This window comes from Phyllostomus hastatus, unplaced genomic scaffold (genome assembly GCF_019186645.2).
Source record: "Phyllostomus hastatus isolate PE091 unplaced genomic scaffold, TTU_PhHast_1.1 phas_scaffold_345, whole genome shotgun sequence".
In the NCBI taxonomy this organism is placed as follows: Eukaryota; Metazoa; Chordata; class Mammalia; order Chiroptera; family Phyllostomidae; genus Phyllostomus; species Phyllostomus hastatus.
The window spans coordinates 29,173,687-29,190,495 of record NW_025334024.1 but is presented as its reverse complement, the minus strand read 5'-3'; the positions used below and the strand labels follow the sequence as shown (position 1 = coordinate 29,190,495).

Below are 16,809 nucleotides of genomic sequence, written 5' to 3'. Positions count from 1 at the left end.
TCGGCACAGCCCCCCGTCCCCCCCCGCCGCTGCAGCCCCCTCACGGGCTTTCCCTCCGAGCGCTCGCGTACCCGGGGCCTCTGGGCATCCACGTTTCCTCTTTTTACAAGGACCCTGGCGAGGCCGGGTCAGGGCCCGCCCCAATGCCCCCTTCTGACTGAACCTCCTCCCTGGGGGCCCTGTCTCCAAACACGGTGCCGTGCAGCGGTGCTGGGGGCTGGGGCTGCGAGGTGGGACCGGGGGGCTCTCTGTGGTTCCAGGAGGCAGGGGCTCTTGTCTCCCCCATGCCTCCCCGCCAGCGCCCCACAAGCAAACGCACCTTCCCCACGCCCTTCGGGCAGCTGCCACGCCTTCCCCAAGGTGAGGGGTCAGAAAGGGGGACGGAGTTGCAGGGAAGGGGGCAACCCCGGCTCTTCCCGCCCCTGCACCACCACCGCCACCACCACCCCCCCTTTCCCCGCATCACCTCCGGGCTGCAGCGGAAGGGACTTGAAGATAACCCCACCCAACCCCCTCCGCAGAGCCCCTCAGAGTGGCCAGCCCCAAATGGAAGACCCCGTGCAGACATCGCCTGATTGAGATCAGAAGGCCAGGGGGCGCCTCCGCACCCCAGGCAAAGGGTGGGGGAATGTCACTCAGGATCTAGGCGACAGCTCCTCCTCTCAGCCCCACACAGGGGCTGCTGACGCCTCCCCTCCTCCTCCCAGGGCCCCCGCCCCGAAATCTCCCGCCTTCCAGCCTGACCCGAGCACCCACCTCCAGCCAGCCACGGACTCACAGCCCTTGGGGAGGGAGAGCGGCGGGAGTCGGCTGCTTCCTCCTCGCGTGCGTTTTTAAAAATCCGCCCACGTGTGAGATGCAGCCTGCCTCCGGCACAGAGGGCACGCTCCGCGATCTGAATCGGCAAATTTGTTAACTGACTGTTGAGTCTAATGTTACAGCACCATTCCGCCTCTCGTTAGCAACACAAATTACCGGCAATTAGCCGGCTGACTGTTCAAAGGCAGTTCAATTTCATGTATAAAGAGAACTATATAGGGCTTAATGTATCTATCAAATGTAACAGCCCAAACAAAATTAACGATATGAACACAATGAGTGCTTCTGCGGGATAATTACAAGGTGTCCGTCGCGAGACACACGCCACGGGGGCAGGCTCCCGATCCAGGCAGCCACCCAAGTCGTCGGGGCTGGCCCGGCCGTGCGCGGGGAGCAGCCGCCGCCACCGCCGGTGACAGGGCAGGGCCGGCCCGGTGTCCAGGGAAATAGGAGCCCGAGGAGGGGGGGACCTTCGGCAAGTCCTTGGAGCACCGCGCGTCCCCACTGTCACGTGGGGACAAGGGCGGCCGTGTCCCACAGCACCTCACCGGGCGCCTCCCCCAGGGCCTGGCCGACTCCGCTGGCCTCGCCCGGAGGCAGGGGGCGGCGGCGGCACCTCTGATGGCGCTGCGGTTACATCAGAATTTCCACGGCGAGGCCCGGCAGACCCCTTCCCGCCCGCGCCACGTGGCACGATGCAAACCACGCTTCCATGTAATTACCACTCCCCCCCCTCCGGTAACTAAACATTTTCCTCCGCTCCGCATCCCTGCAATGGCGGGGCCATTCCCAGTGCGTGACTCGCGCAGCCAGAATTAAATAACGAAGACCGGCTCCAGCCCTTCCAAACACAACAAAGGGCGACGGTGGCGGCGGCGACTCCGGGGCGGCGTCGGGAAGCTGGCCGAGCCCCTATCAGCTCCGCGCTCCGCTCACGGCGAGGCGAGGCCGCCCCAGCGTTCCCGCCCGCGCGTGCCAGCACGCCGATAAATTAAGATATTCCTGGCCGCAGCTGCACGAGGGAAATCAGCGCGGTACCTGGCCCCCGCCAGTGTGCCAGCTCCGAGCGGCAGGCGCAGCCCACGCTGGGCGACCAGCTGTCTGCGAGCGTGGCGGGCAGATCACAGCTCGGAGCCCGGGGATCTCTTAGGAGGCCCGCTCTGGCAGGGCTGCCGCCGCCGCGCCGCACACAGGACGGCCCCCGCTGCGCAGCCCGAGGTTCCAGCCCTGCTCGCGCCCCGTCCTTCCAGCTCCGGACCGGGGAGGACCGGGGCCTCCCCGTGGGTCCCGGGGGGCCCACACCTGCCTGGCTGCTTTCCTGCGTTCCCCCCCGCCCCCCGCCAATCCCCGACTGGCGAGGCCAGCGGCCAGGCGCTTGGGTTTCTGACGCCCCAGCCCCGGCGGCCCAGGGGGAGGGGCAACCTCATTCCTGGTGGGTGTGACCTGGCTGGCGGCAGCGTTGAGGGGGACAAGTGGCCCTTGCAGAGGCCTAAACGCCAACGTGATTCCGAAATGCCTCACGCGAGTGCCCACTCATGGCCGAGAAAGGAGGCCGAGACCGACCGTTCGCAGGAGTGGGTGCAGGCTTCCGGCCCCGAGGCCAAGCCCCGGCGTGGGTGCACGCTGGGGACAGTGCTAGGTGCCTCTCATTGTCCGGGAGCCCGGACCCCTCCTCCCCCACACGGCTCCGGAGACCCTGACCACGACGGGCCCTGGACCGGGCCCCTGGCTTTAGACGGACACAGCGAGGCGTCCAGGCCGCGGCCTCTCTGACAAACAGAAACCCCAAGGCTGCGTGCGGGCCAGTGGCCGGGGCCTGGCTGGCTGGAAGAGCTGGCTGACAGCAACGGGGGTCCCACGAGCGTGTGGGTGGGGACCTGACGGGGGTGGAAGGAGAGCAGGGCCGGGATACTGCCACACCGGGGTGGGGAAGGGGCGAGACCGTCTCAGGCGTGCTGGGCTACACGGCCGGCAGGCAGCTGGCTGCGAGGCTGGGACAGGCGAGCAAAGGGAGCCAGGGCTGCAGACCGCGGGGCGGGGGGGTTCGCAGACATGCGCAGAAAGACAAACATCCAGGGAGTGGCCGACAGGGTCCGGGGGCCTGAAAGGACTACTAGCCATCAGCATCTGCAGTCAGGGCTCTCGGGTGACCCTGGCGGGAGGCTTTTCAGAGCCGCCCGCCCTCTTTAACGCCTCCGAGCTGGTTCAGTGCCCGCCACCTAGAATGACCTACCTCCGTCCCCTCTGGTGAACTCCTATTCGTCCCTCAGAGGCCCAGGTCCCATGCCCCTCCTCTTTCAAACCTCCACGGACCACTCTCCAGCCTCACGGCTCTGCCCCCACTTACACACAGCCAGGACAGGCAGTCGCTCCCAACCCACTCATACTACGAGGAGTCCACACACCCACTCGTCCGCCTCTCCCATCGAACTGGACACTCCTTTGGGGGGGGGGTCCGTCGGCCTTGGCTCGGGGTCCCCAGCACAAAGGCCGGCAGAGAGCCGGCAGGTACGGACTAGAAGGCACGGGAGGACATGCATCCCAAGCTCGCCTGCTCCCAGAGGCTGAGCCGGGGGTGGGCTCTCCGAACCAACGGGGCCAGGGGCCAGACGGCCGTGGGGTCCCTGCCTGTGGGGCTCAGGGCCCTAGGACGGACGCGTCCCGACCTGGGCACACCGAGGCCTCTGCCCAGAGGGGTGGCGGCCGGCCCGGGGCTCGCTCACACGCACACATGCACACCGGCTGGTCCCCACCCCCAAAGGACAGAGCACCTGCAGGGTCCCGTGGGGGCCACGCTAAGTGACAGCTGGATGCTTCTCCCCGGGCCTCCCCCTGGATGGGAGCCGCTACACACCGTTCTCCACCCTCCGCGGCTTCCCGGGCAGGCTGAACTCCACCCGCGCCCGTCTCTGCGGAGCCGCACGTCCTGCATCCTTCGGGCGTCTCGTCGGGCTGGCCCGTCCGCTCTGGCCCCGCCCCCGACGCAACCCAGTGCTCCAGAGCTGAACCACCAGTGGCTTCCCACACCAGACGATTTCTGCACCTAGACCTCCCTCCCAAATAGGCTGAAAGCTTTCAGGGGGCGGGAACGCATGCCACCCCCTCCCGTTCTCTCCCTGGATCCGCAGCCGGCACCGAAGCCCGGGAAGCGCGTCTGTGACACGCAAGTGCGGCCCTGCCACCGTGGCAGACATGGCCAACCGAGTGCCTATCGGACGCACGACTCGCTCTTGAACTCGAGGGCTCCTGCATCTTCAGGGGCCGCTCTCCATCAGAAGTGGAGGGAGGTGGGAGAGGCCAGGGTGCTGGACGGAGCCCGTTTCTGAAGTTCTCCGGGCCCTCCTCTGTCCACGGCCGCCAGGCCACAGAGAACCAGGGGAACAAAGGGGAAAGCCCCCGTCCCAACTCCGGGCATTTCTCCCAAGGCTCCCCCCGCCGCCACCCCTCGTCCCTCGTCACCTTCCCTCCTGTCTGCGGCAGCCCAAGGCCAGGGCGAAGGGGGAATCCAGGTCCCGGGCACGCGCCCACGGCCGGGGTCCCGGCGGCCCACCCACCCGCAGCCAGACAAAGGGAGACGCCGGAAGGGAGGGAGGAAGGGGCTCTGACGCAGCCCTCGTCCGCTTTCCTACCCATTTACCAGCACCCCTTCTCCCTCCTCGGCTACCTGCCCTTCTCGGGGCCCACGCGACGTCGGCAGGGCCTGATCTGGGTATCACTTTCCCGACGCCCAAATCCCCGCCAAGGTTTAGCGTCTAGCTGTGTGCATTTTGCTCTGTATTAACATGTTCAATGGAGTACTTTGATTTTTTTTTTTTTTTATCTAGACGCCAGAAGCTGGTGAATATATATGCTTCATAGCTTCAGATAAACCTTTTGTTCTTCTGGGGCTGATCAGCCGGCGGAGCAGCGAGGGGAGAGGGAGGGGAATTCACAGGGGCTCCGCGGTTTCAAAAAGTCAAATTACCTCTGAGCCACAGCAAGGCTGATAATTTAAATGAAAAAATATATACACAGGCTGCAGCACACAACACCGGCGCTGGGAGGACTTTTAATGAAGCCCCAGTTGCGATGACACCGAAGCAGGGAACGCGGCGGCGGGGTAATTACTCGGCTCCCACACAGCTGAGTTCCAGGGATGCATTATTAACGGCACATTCCTCGCCATAACGAGAGCTGAGCCGAGGTAAGCTCCGCAGACCCCGGTGTCCGCCATTAGCGCGGCCCGGCGCCAGCACGAGTGCGTGCCGCCACAGAAGCGTGCGAAGGTGGTGGGATCCCAGCGACGCCCGGGGCCGGGCAGCGGGGCGGGGGCGGAGCAGGGGCGGGGGCGGGGGCAGAGGCGGAGGAAATAGGTACGTGTGTTTGGTCCCCGCAGACGTGGCCCCAGACGCCACCTGTCCCCGCACAATGGATTCGGAGTAAAGCAGCCTGGGAAATGACGGAGTGAGAACACATCGATTTTTCCCGCAGCCAATTCAGGAGGCAGCCCCGAGGAAGGGTCACGGGGGAAATGCAGCCACGTCGTTCTCCCCCGACCCGGCCCTGCTCGCACGGAGCCCAGAGCCCCCCTGGCTGGGGCCGCGCGACCTGGGCGCACTGGGCGGCCCCGTTCCCGAGCGCTCCCCCAGGTCACCCTTCCAGGACACGCAGACGTCACCGGCTGCCTCGGAGCCCCAGGGTCTGCCGCAGCGGGGGGAGCCACCAACATGGGGTTTCTTGCTCCCCGCTCACCCCAGTCCAAGCCGGAGGCAAAGTCACCCGTGTCACTGCCGCTCAGGGCCATGGGGACCCTCCGCACGCCCCACGCAGGGCTCCAGGGTGACTTAGAGGAGACCGGTGGGGGGCCGGCGCTGGCCCTGAGCTTCCTGTGGTCTCCTCCTCGGTCTCCTTCCCCTGGAAGCGTCTGTTTCAAGGTGACCCCGTTTCAAGAGGCGGCCCCAGCGGCCCCCGCCTGCTCACAGAACCAGGGCCTCCCAGTAATTAACACCCGCACCTGATGAGGTCCAGCTGGCGCACTGAAGCCATGCCAGCGCGTCCGCCGTGCAGCCGTGCAGCCGCAGCAGCAGCCTGCCGCGCTCCCGCCCGCCGCTGCCGCCGGCCGGCCGGCCCGTCCCCGAGGAGGAGGAGGAGGAGGAGGAGGAGGAGGAGGCGGGCGCCACCCACGGAGCAAGGACGCTGCCCAGGAAGTTGTCTGTGGCCGTGAAAAGCCAAACACTCCCACGGGGAGTTCGCGCCGTGGTGCGTCCGAGGCTGGACCACCCCGCGGCCACTAAAAATGGCGGTGGAGAGGTGCCTGCGTGAACATGCGAGTTCGTCCCCGTCCCCAGCTGAGGGGACAGGGGACAGGGTGGCCCAGGCACTCCGACTCGATGTAAAATAAACACGTGTGCATGAGAGTGTGTGTCGTTCCTAGGCGCAGGCAGGGACAGACGCGGACAGAACAGCCCGTGCTGCCAGACGTCGGGGCCGCGGTCACTCGGGGGATGAGGAGGGGACTCGGGGTGGTGCTCCCCGGGTGCAGCAGCGGGCCCGGGTCACCCCCTGCCCGGACGGCTCCGGCGTGGGAAAACTCAGCGCGCCCCGTGTTCACGGCACGCGAGCCTTTCTGTGTGTACACACACACACACGACACGCATCAGGAACGGTCCTTCCTGTTTACAGGCCTGCGCCCTTTTCCGCCTGGGTACCTACCAAACGGCAGCCAAGTGTTCCCCACGCTCTGCGCCCCTGGGCATGGGGGCGCAGGGTCAGGGACAAACGCCGACTGTTAACAGCGGTTTCCCCCCAGGGAGAGAGATTCAGGGCGATGCCTCTCTCTCCTTTCTACGTATCAGCATTTTTCCTTCTTGTAAAGAAGACATATTACTTGAGATCTTTTTTAAAAAGCCTTTTCACACTAAGAGGGGCAGCGCGCCTGAGGTCACACAGAACGTCGGGACCGACTCGCGAAGCGGGGGAACGGCCGGATGAAGTGCCCAGACGCGGCTGGGGGCCCGTTCCGCCGGACACTTGCGGGAAAACGGAGACGGGCTCTGCCGCACCAGAAACGACTCACTTTCGGAAGGAACCGTTTTTCCCCAGCTTGGCCCACGGGGCGTGCGAACCACAACATAAACCGACGGCTCCGAGTGGTGAAGTCGGTCATGGTGCCCAGCCCTGCCCGGGCGCTGGCCCCACACGTGCCCGCGGCCAGAGAAGAGTTCGGACGCCCCCCCCCCCCCAGCAAAGGTGCAGCCGCCCCCTCTCCCCGCCCAGAGCCCACCCACCCGCAGGCCCTCCCGTCCCTGCCCACAGCGCCTCTCGCCCATCCCAGATCACTTCCCAACAGACCCACCTTAACTCCTCGGTCTCCCAGCCCCCAGGCCCGGCTCCCCACCGGTGCTCGCGGAGCAGGGGAGGACCGAGGAGGTGAGCAGGTGTCGGAGTGCAGACACCTCCCGGGGGAAGGAGTCGGTCGCTGGGGCGGATGAATCCTTTGCCCCGACCCAGGCTGACACACCCTTGGCGAGATCTGTTCAGAGCAGGGGAGGCAGTGCGTGCACTGGGTGGAAGGGGGACCCCTGGTGGCGGCCACAGCCTCTCGGATGCAGTGCCCAGCACTCCAGCGCCGACCCGGGACTCCTCTCGGATGAACAAGAACAAAAGCTCTGCTGTGAACAGACCCCACTCCTCCGGGGTCCTGGGGGAAAACTGGTCCCTGGGTCCCCGCCCTGCTCCTGCTGGGACCTCCCCGGGACCCGCCCTCCAAGAGGTCCCATCCGGAAAGCTTCCTGTGGGCTCCTAGCCCCTCCCACAGGTCGGCTCCCAACTGTGTCCTGACTGTGTCCCCATCCGAGACCCTGGTCCCTCTGTGCTTCAGTGTCTCTGTCTGTAAAGGGGAAAGTCTGCGTCAGAGCCTGTTCGCAGGGAGGGGGACGGCCTGGGGTCTCCGCAGAGCCCCGAGCCCGCCCGCGGCTGGCGTGGCCCCCAGAAGCAGCTGCTTCCTCTGGACAGACACAGAGGTTACTTATGGAGGCGCAAGAAAACCATCCCTTCCCTCCTGAGGGGAGCCAAGAGCTCTGCCCGCACTTCCCACCTGGGATGCTCTCCCTCTCCCTCCGGGGCCCCACTGGAGGGCTGGCGGGCCACTGCAGGGCCCAGCCGGGGAGGAGGGCCTCCTCGGCGCCCACGGGGCCCCCAGAGCCGGCCCCCACGGGGCCCCCAGAGCCGGCCCCCCCGTCCTGCTGGAGATCGGGATGAAACACATGGTCCTAGCTTCCTGGGGGTGCGCCATGCCGGGCGAACAGAGCCTCAGACCCCAACCACAGCAGGACCAGGAAGCCCTTGGACAGCCCCCGGCCCGGGCTGCCTGCCCCTCGGCTGCAGGGGGGGGGAGGCGGCGGCGGGGCTCCGGGCAGAGGGCCTGGCCCAGGGTGAAAAAGGACGTCTTCTGGATCAAGAGCCCAAAGCGGCGAGCTTCCTCTCACCGACTGCTCGGGTGTTCTGAGACCACGGTCCAGTTGTCTCCGTCTTTATTAAAACGTCCACACCTCCCTTCCCTGTGGGCCCTCGCCCCGCCGCCTTCTCTCTCCTGCCCCCCGTCGGCGGCCTCGGTGGGAAGAAGGGGCCACACACCCGGGTCGGCACAGCCCGGCGCCTCTGCTGGGACCCCCAGGCCTCAACAGAGGGGACGCCTCGCTTGTTCTCTCTCTCAACACACACACACACACTTGTGAGCGTGTGAAAAGAAATACGAAGGCGTGTGAAAAACAGGCATGCACAAACACAGAGAAACAACCCCCCGATCCAAACACACACACACAAATAAACACACAAGGCCTCGGACACACCCAAAACCAAACACAGCGACAAACCCACAGACGACGGGAACACCCACCCCAAACCCACGGGCCAGCAGAGAGACACCTAAACCCACGGAAGACCCACCCACAGGCAGGCCAGTGCGGAGACGCCGGCGACACACGGGCTGGAGAACAGACCCCACGCACAGGCGCCGAGTTCCCGGGCCCAGAGAGAGACACACCTCCGAGGGGGGTGTCGCCTCAGACGCCTTAGGAGAGCCCGAGGGCGGGATGGGGGTGGTCGGCACAAAACGAGAGCCCCCCCCCCCAACCCCCGCTCCCAGCATGGAGGCCAGGCCCGGACAGGCTCCCGCAGAACTCCTGGGCCACCCCTTTCTTGTTTGGGTCCTACTGCTCCTCCCCGTCCCGGCCATTGTCAGAAGGAGACCCTCACAGGACCCTCCCCATCCAGAGCAGGGAGAGGTGGAGGTGGGGTGGGGGGTCTCCTGGGCCTCCCACTGCTGGTTCCCCCCCCCAATGAGGCCTGACTACACAGAGGTGCACGCGGTTAGGGGCCCAGACCACCCGGGCTCTGGACGGGACTGACGTAGGGCGAACCGATACAGGGCAGCACCTCCCCGCCAGCTGCTGCCGGGTGCCGGGACTAGAAGTCACATCGGCACAACCCAGGACCGCGAGCACCCCCCCCGCCGCAGCCCCTGAGCCTGCCGCATCTGAAGGCCACAACGGCCCTTCCACGCATCTTGGTGCCCCCACCCGCTGCCAACACAGGCCCCCTTAGCCCGTCTGACGGCCGTGCAGAGCAGCAGCACCAATACCCCGGGGTCCGCTGGCGGCACTCACATCTAAGGCTTCTGTTTCAAAATCACAACATCTACCAGTATCCCGGCCCACCGACAGGCCAACGAAATACTCACGTCTGCACCTAATCCGTGCTCAACCGGTACGTTAGGGAACAGACTCAGAAACCCCCTTTCGCTAACCTTGACGCGCCCCCCGCCATGGCACCAAACTTTTATATATACCGCGCTCGCTTCCAGGAAAATCAACACGTCAACTGCCTTTTTAAACCTCGATAGTATTTTGTCAATATTTTTTTACTACAGCTGAGAATGGATAAATATTTTATTATAAACCAAAGGCCTAAAATAAACAGTTTGGTAAATAGTTATTACACGACAAGGAAAAACATCTGTGGAAACGGCTTCCCATGTAATTATTCGTGGTATTTCGCATTAGCGCGCCACGTGAATTTCTTTGGCACTAATGTTTCACTTGTTCTAAATCTTCCTCCTTGTTGCTATTATTAAAATCTTAAAAAGGTGCCAAATCTTAAATGAAGAAAAAAATGATTCACTAGAAATTATTCATATCACAGTGAGCCGCTACTAAACCTGGCAGGGGTGCAGTATTTTCGGTGAAATTAACATAAAATATACAACTGCAAATTATCCAGGAAATAGCTATGTTCTTTACGGCGTGCTTTTACATTCAGAGAAAAAAAAAATGTTCCCCTTCTCCATCCTGCAGAAAGCCACAGACGACAGCTCCGTTCCGGCAAGTTTTAAAGGGATAGTGACAGATTCGTCACGGGACCTGGGGCTCAGGGAAGGGGCCAGCCACCAGCTCATGGGCGGACCGGCCGTAGGTGCTCAGCAAAGACGACGCCACAAACACAGCCACAAACGCAGCCACGGCAAGAAAAGCAGCCCGCAGCGTCCTGGCCCCCCACGCCAGAGAATGCATTCCCCCTCCCAGGCCTCGGCTGTGTCTCCTAAACACAAGAAAAACTGTAACACCATGTAAAATGCAAATCTCGCTGTAAATATTTTATAAAATTGTTGCATACATCCCAAAAGCTATAGGTCTTAATTGAGAGCGGGCGATTTTTCTAGTCAATATATGGAAATGGAAAATGCTAATTTGTGTTTTTCTCCTTACGAAAAGCCCTGGAGAACAGCAAGCCACAAATGCACTCACTTTAATATTATAAATATAATTTGGCTCCCTCTTTACCAGGCCCGCAGCTCTGGCTTTCATCTCCCCGCGGCGGCCAGAGGAGACACGGAGATTCACTCTCACGGCGTCAGCCTGGGAAGGTGACCTCGGACGATGGCGGGCAGAAGGGGGGGCGGGGTGCGCATCAGGCAGAGAGTGGCCTGGCCCCACGCCCACCATCTACACCCCCTAGGGACTGGTGGGCAGGCAGGGGGGCCACATGCCAGGGGGCACTGCCCAGGGTTCTGTCCCCCCAGGGCCAGGAGCAAGAATGAAGGCCGGAGCTTTGGTTCTGGGGTGCCTCGCCCCCTTGGGGGGCCTGCCCGGGCTCCCTGCTCTGTCCGAGGGTCACAGGGCTGCCTGGGGTGGGGAGAGACCTCTCTGAGGGCGAGCCCTGGAGCGGCCGTGGTGAACAGCAGGGCTGGCAGGCTGGCAAGTTGCGAAGACCTGTTTCCAAACTGCAGAAGTCTCTGCCCGTGGTCCCCAGAGCCTCCCGACCCCTGCAAGGGGACCCCTGCCTGCTCATGGGCCCGAAGCCCCCACGTCACAGGGCGGCCCCCAGCAGGAACCCGGGGCCTCGCCCACCCAGGGCGGCACGAGCCACGAGCCCTGGAGACGCAGCCGGTCCGCACCTAGAGGCGCTGTCTGCACAACACCCACCGGGCTTTGCAGGCCTAGTGTGAGGAAAAGAAGGCAAAACGGTTCTCGTTCGTCACTTTTTCGGTTGATTCCACGGTGCGATGGTAGCATTTTGGATATACGGGGCTAAGTAAAAACAACTTACAGCACGTGTCCCTGTATGTGTTTCCAATGTGGCGAGAACCACGTGTCAGGTTACACACGTGGCTCGAATCGTGTGTCCCTGGGACAGCGTGCTTGAGACCACGCTCCTCGGCCACGGAAAGCCTGCGTCGTGTTCACACCTGCGAGCACGGCTCTCCAGGCGCCGAGGGAGGGCCCTGGCGCTGTCGCCCCGGGGCTCTGCAGGTGGCCTGGGCTGGGGTCCTGGGACCCCATGAGTCCGGGGTCAGCATCCTGAGAAGGCCTTTGAGGCTGACAAACTCCAGGGCCGCACCCCGAGTCTCCCAGAGGCCTCACCACCACAGCTGTGCCGATGGCAGGTCCTCTGGCCCTGGGCTTGCCCGTGCCTCGGTCAGGAAGAGCTCAGATGGCCTTGGCTGGTGTGGCTCAGTGGATTGAGCACGGGCTGCAAACCAAAGGGTCGCCGGTTCTATTCCTGGTCAGAGCACATGCCTGGGTTGTGGGCCAGATCCCCAGTAGGGGGTGTGTGAGAGGCAACCACACACTGATGTTTCTCTCCCCCCCTTTCTCCCTCCCTTCCCCTCTCTCTAAAAATAAATAAATAAAAATCTTTTAAAAACCTCGCAGCCCTGTCTACTCAAGCTCACCGAGTCCCTTCCCCGTGGGCCAGCAGAGTGGGTGCCCCTGACCCCAGGAGAACCCTCCACAGGCAGCCTTGGTAGCACCGCGCAGGACAGCCCCAAACACCAGCAACCGCAGACGCACAGCCATTTGGGACGTGCTGGTTCGGGGGGTGCCACCATGCAGCCCCCCACGCTCCCGCAAGGACCAGTGTCCCGAAGGTGAGTGGGGGGGACACCGCCGCAGGGCCCGCCCCCATGCCGTCGGGGAGGGGCAGCCGCTCCTCTCTGTGGAGGAGGCGGGCAGGCCCCCGGCCCCCTGGGGAGCCCAAGGGAAAGGCTGGGGGCGAGGACACGGGCTGTTTGCCGACGTGGGTGCGGACTGAGGGGGGAGGGGCACACACGTCACAAACATCACACAATTTACACAGGACATCGGTGCCCTCACACACCGTGTGTAAGTCAGCCCCCAAATAAAAGGGGGCAAAGTGGGCGCTGGCCGGGAGGCTCAGCTGGTTAGAGCACCATCCCCATGCACCAGGGTTGCAGGTTCGAGCCCCAGTTGGGGCACATACAGCAATCCACCAAGGAAAGCATCAGTAAGTGGAATGACAAATCGTCAACGTCTCTCTTCCTCTCTCTCCTTCCCCCTTCCTCTCTCTCTAAAATCAAAAAATAAATAAGAGCAAAGAAAGGGGGCAACACGGACACATCTTCCCCCGTCGGGCAGGCAGCCGAGACCGTCGTCACCTGCTCCCGCCCCCCAGTCACGAGCGTTCTCTCCGCAAGCCCAAGACCAGCCCGGGAAACCCTACAGGCAGACACCCCAAAAGCCAAGCCAGCAGAGCCCAGCACCCCCCGAACCTCAGGCTTCTAAGGTCTGGGTCGGGTGGGCTGAGTTCCGGGGCCACTTCTCAGCCTCAGCCCTCCAAGCTGAGAGGGGACGGGGGAGGCCCCCAGGGCAGTGGGGACAAGGCCCGGCCCCGGAGCCCCCCAGCAGGAGCTGGGAGCCAGCCCCGTCCCGGGCGGGGAGCCGGCGGGGAGCCGGCCGCGTTTATCACCCGCCCGCCTGGAGACTGGCCGCAGGCCTCCTCCGCCCGCACCGGGCCATTAGCTCGTAATGGCCCCGAAGGCTCGTCCACCACAGCCGGCGCCCGCCCGCCCGGCCCCGGCTCCAAGGGTCCTAATGACCGCCGCACTGCCGAAATAAATCACCGTCGCGCGGAAGGGGCCCGGCCGGGCCGGCGGTTTCCAGACTTCATTCCACGAACGTCCCCTTAACACTCCGCCGCCCGGGCTGGGGGTCCTTGTGTGGAGGCGTCCTCTGCAGACCCCTCTGACTCCGTGTTCATAAAATGAGGGAGGAGGAAGGAAAGCGGGGGCAGGTGAATCTGGGCGACGCCACGGTTGTCCACACGGGCGGGGACGTGGGGGCTGGAGCGACAGCCCCGCTCAGGGCCCCGCAGGGGTTCGAGGGTCCGGAGCTGGCAGCTGGCAGCGCCCCAAAGGGTGGGGGGGGGAGTGCGTCCCGTGAACACAGCCCCCGGGGGACAGACGCTCCGTGAAGAAGGGTTCCATGACCGCGGGGGAGCAATCTGGCACAGTGGCCGAGCACATGGGGTCTGTCCTAAGCCCGCTCCAACTCCTTCCTGCTGGCCACACAGCCCTGGGCCGGCACCCCCCTGCCGTGGCCCTCCATGTCCCCACCTCTACGATGGGAGAGCAGGGGCCCCCTCGGGGTGGGGGGGGGGTGATGTGAGAACTAAGTGGGTAAGGGACGTCACAGGGCCTGGCAGGTGAGTGCTGCGGAACGGTCTGTGGTCACCCTCGCCACTGTCGTCGTCTCGGTGACCCTGGCAAGTCCTACAGGAAGAGGCCTGGTGACCCGGTGACATGCTCACTTGGTCCCAGTCAGCGCTGTCACCGCCGGAGTTTCTGGGAGGAAAGGCGACTTGCTCCGAGTCACCAAGTGCACAGCGGGGGGGCGGGCGGGGGGGGGGGGAGGGCGGAGGGCAGGCTGGAGCCCGGGCCTCCCGACCCCCAGGCTGCGCCTTCCCGTAGGAGATGCTCACCTCGCCACCTCAAGGGGCCGCACGCTGTCCGCACACTGTCACCCGGGCCTGTCCGGGAGCTGGGGGCAGGTACCGCAAACTCAGGCAGCACTCTGGGCCCCGCCGCCCCCGGGCCTTGGGAGCTAAAGGTGACCCGTGGGACCGCAGGGCGGCTGCAGAGCACCCTCCCAGCCGGCACCCTCGCGTTCTCCGAGGGGCAGGGGCCGGGTCTCCTTCCCTGAGACCCCTGCGGGACCCCGCTGGACCCCAGCCCACTCCCTTCTCCCTCCTCGACGTCCCCTCGCCAGCCCTCAGCCCACCCCTCTGCCCGGCCCGGAGTCCTTGCTCTGTATGCTGGGCACGGCCGTGCCGTCCCACACCAGCCCCGACTCCCATATGCAGTTGGAGCTCCGCCGGTGTGTGGGTGGGACTGCACTTCCAGGCTTCCTGTCCTGGACCAGAGAGGCTCTGCGCCAAAGTACCCCGTAGAGGCCCCAAACACAATAGAGAGAGGGCCCAGAGCCCAGCTCACCAGCGCCTCTTCCAGGAAGCCCTCCCTGACCTCTCCAGGCCACCCGCTTGAGCCCTCCCCGAACACTGTTCCGTCTGCCTCTTCCAGGAAGCCCTCCCTGAACACTGTGCTGTCTGACAACTAACCCCACTGCCCCCCCTCACCTAACTGCCCACTGCCAGGCCCTTGGAGGCAAGGCCTGATGGGGCCTTGCTCACCGCCCCCTCCCCTGCAGCATGCAGCACAGAGCTGGGCAGAGGGAGGTTATCACAATGGAAGCTGCCCAGGACATCTGCAACCCTGGCGGGGGGTCGGGGGGCAGAGACCAGGTAGGCCAGCTGGCAGGTCACGATGCAGGTCCCCAGACCACACGGAGGCCCAGTGAGGCACAGGTGGGAGCCGGATTGAGCAGAAACTTCCACCTAAAGGGGGTGTGGGGGGGGTGGGTGCGGGCAGAAGCAAAGCCCGGCAGCCCCGCCCACGGGCCGCGCGCCCTGGAAAGCGAGGCCGCCGGCCGGCAGCGGACTCCGGGGGCTCCGGGGCTGGGTTTGGACCCGGCTCCCTCCCGGCGGCCGCGGCGCGTTCCCGGCAGACCGGGACTGCTCCTGCCGATCGGAAACCAGGTCAGGGAAAGCGGGCTCTCGTTTCCGGCAGGGGCGAGCGTTCCTCCCGGGGGGGGCTCCGCGAGAGCCTCCGCGGGACGAGCGGGGACCAGGCCTCATTCCCTCGGTGGCCCCGCGGCTGCCAGAATTACTGACAGACTGACCTACAAAGCGCGAGTTTCTATTTCGTGAGCAAACCCCAAAGGTTGCCAGCGGAGCCGCCGGCGGGCGAGCGGCGCCGAGGAGCGGAGGCGTCCCCAGCAGTGCCCGCGCGGAGCCCGGCACCTCAGCTTCCCGGGGAAACGTGTTCCTGAAACGCCAAGGAGAACGGGGGAGGGGGGGCTGGGGGAGGGGAGGTTCCAGGACGCCGGCCAGAGGCCGTGGACATGCGGGAGCCGGGCCACTGTCCCCGACGTCTGGGTCAGCGCCACGGTCGGGTCCGGCGGAGGCGACCGCCGTGTGCGCGGCGTCCCCCAGAGCCACAGCCCGCAGACCGGAGTCCCGTGGGGTTCCCACCGCACAGAGAACCCTCCCTGTCTCCAAATGGCCCCGGTTTCGTGGGTGCGTGACTATGCGGAGGTGCAGGTGCCTGAACAGAGAAGGGCCCTGAACGTGGCTTCAGACCCTGAGGCCGCACCGATGACAGAGTGGGCCCCCCCTCCCTGTGTGAGAGCACCAGACCCCCGCCAGCGGCGTGGCCACGGGGAGAAGCGACGGGCAATCCATCAATGAGTCATTTGTACAAACGAGTAAGGAATGTCCAGCCTCCACCCCGCCTCGCCGTCCGAGTCCTCCAGGTGCAGGCCCACCTCTGAGGCCGGCCAGGGGCAGGGGCGTGGCGAGGGGAGCCCTGGGGACCGGCACCGTGGCGCCGGAAACCCCCAAGGCGGGGCCCTGATGCCGGAAGAAGCTTCTGATAGCCAGGAATCCACGGGAGACCTGAGAGGCCCTGGGGTTTTCCGCGAACCCACGTCTGAGCTGCAAGCCAGCCTCGCGGCATCCAGCGGCGGGCGAGCAGCAGAAAGCAGGTCAGAGGACGCAGGCAGGCAGGCGGGCAGGCAGGGGCGCCGCCGGCAACCCACCGACGGGTCACCCGGGCCCTCAGCCCAGCCGCCGCCAACGCCTCATCGGACCGGGCAGCCGCCTGGGACTATCTCACCACACCCTCAAGTGGGACAGCGGCACCAGTGCATCCGGCCGAGGACCAGCCCGCTACCAGGTGCCCCGGCCCAGGTGTCCACTGTCCACCAGACCGAGGAGGGGAGGAGCACCTTCCAACCGCCCTTTCGTTCACCCGGTCGCTGAGTCACAGGGGCGGTGCGCCTGCCACCCACCCGGGTGTCCCAGGTCCCCCGGCAGAGAAGCAGAGAGCGTTGAGCTGTGCCCACAGGCCGCTCGGAGCCAAGCGGGGCCCGCACGGTGGGCTTCCTCGGGGGGCTGCCACCGGGTCATCGGGACAAAGAGCTGACCAGCCCCGGGAGCGGGAGACAGAGCCAGGCGTCCGAAACGGGACTCGGACGCCGGCACTGCAGAGAGAAGTCCCGGATGCTTCCCGGTGAGATGATGAGTGTTTTGTTCTGTTTTGTTTTGTTTTGTTTTGTTTTTGGTAAAAAGGAACTTGAAGGCTCGCGCTAAGACGCGCTG

General features: G+C 64.9%; 1 protein-coding gene across 5 annotated transcripts in view; it reads right to left on the bottom strand.

Moving 5' to 3' along the window:
- The window catches only part of ZNF423 (zinc finger protein 423), a 250,712-nt gene that overhangs the window by 69,298 nt on the left and 164,605 nt on the right, over positions 1-16,809 (bottom strand). The gene's annotated exons all lie outside the window — the stretch shown is intronic.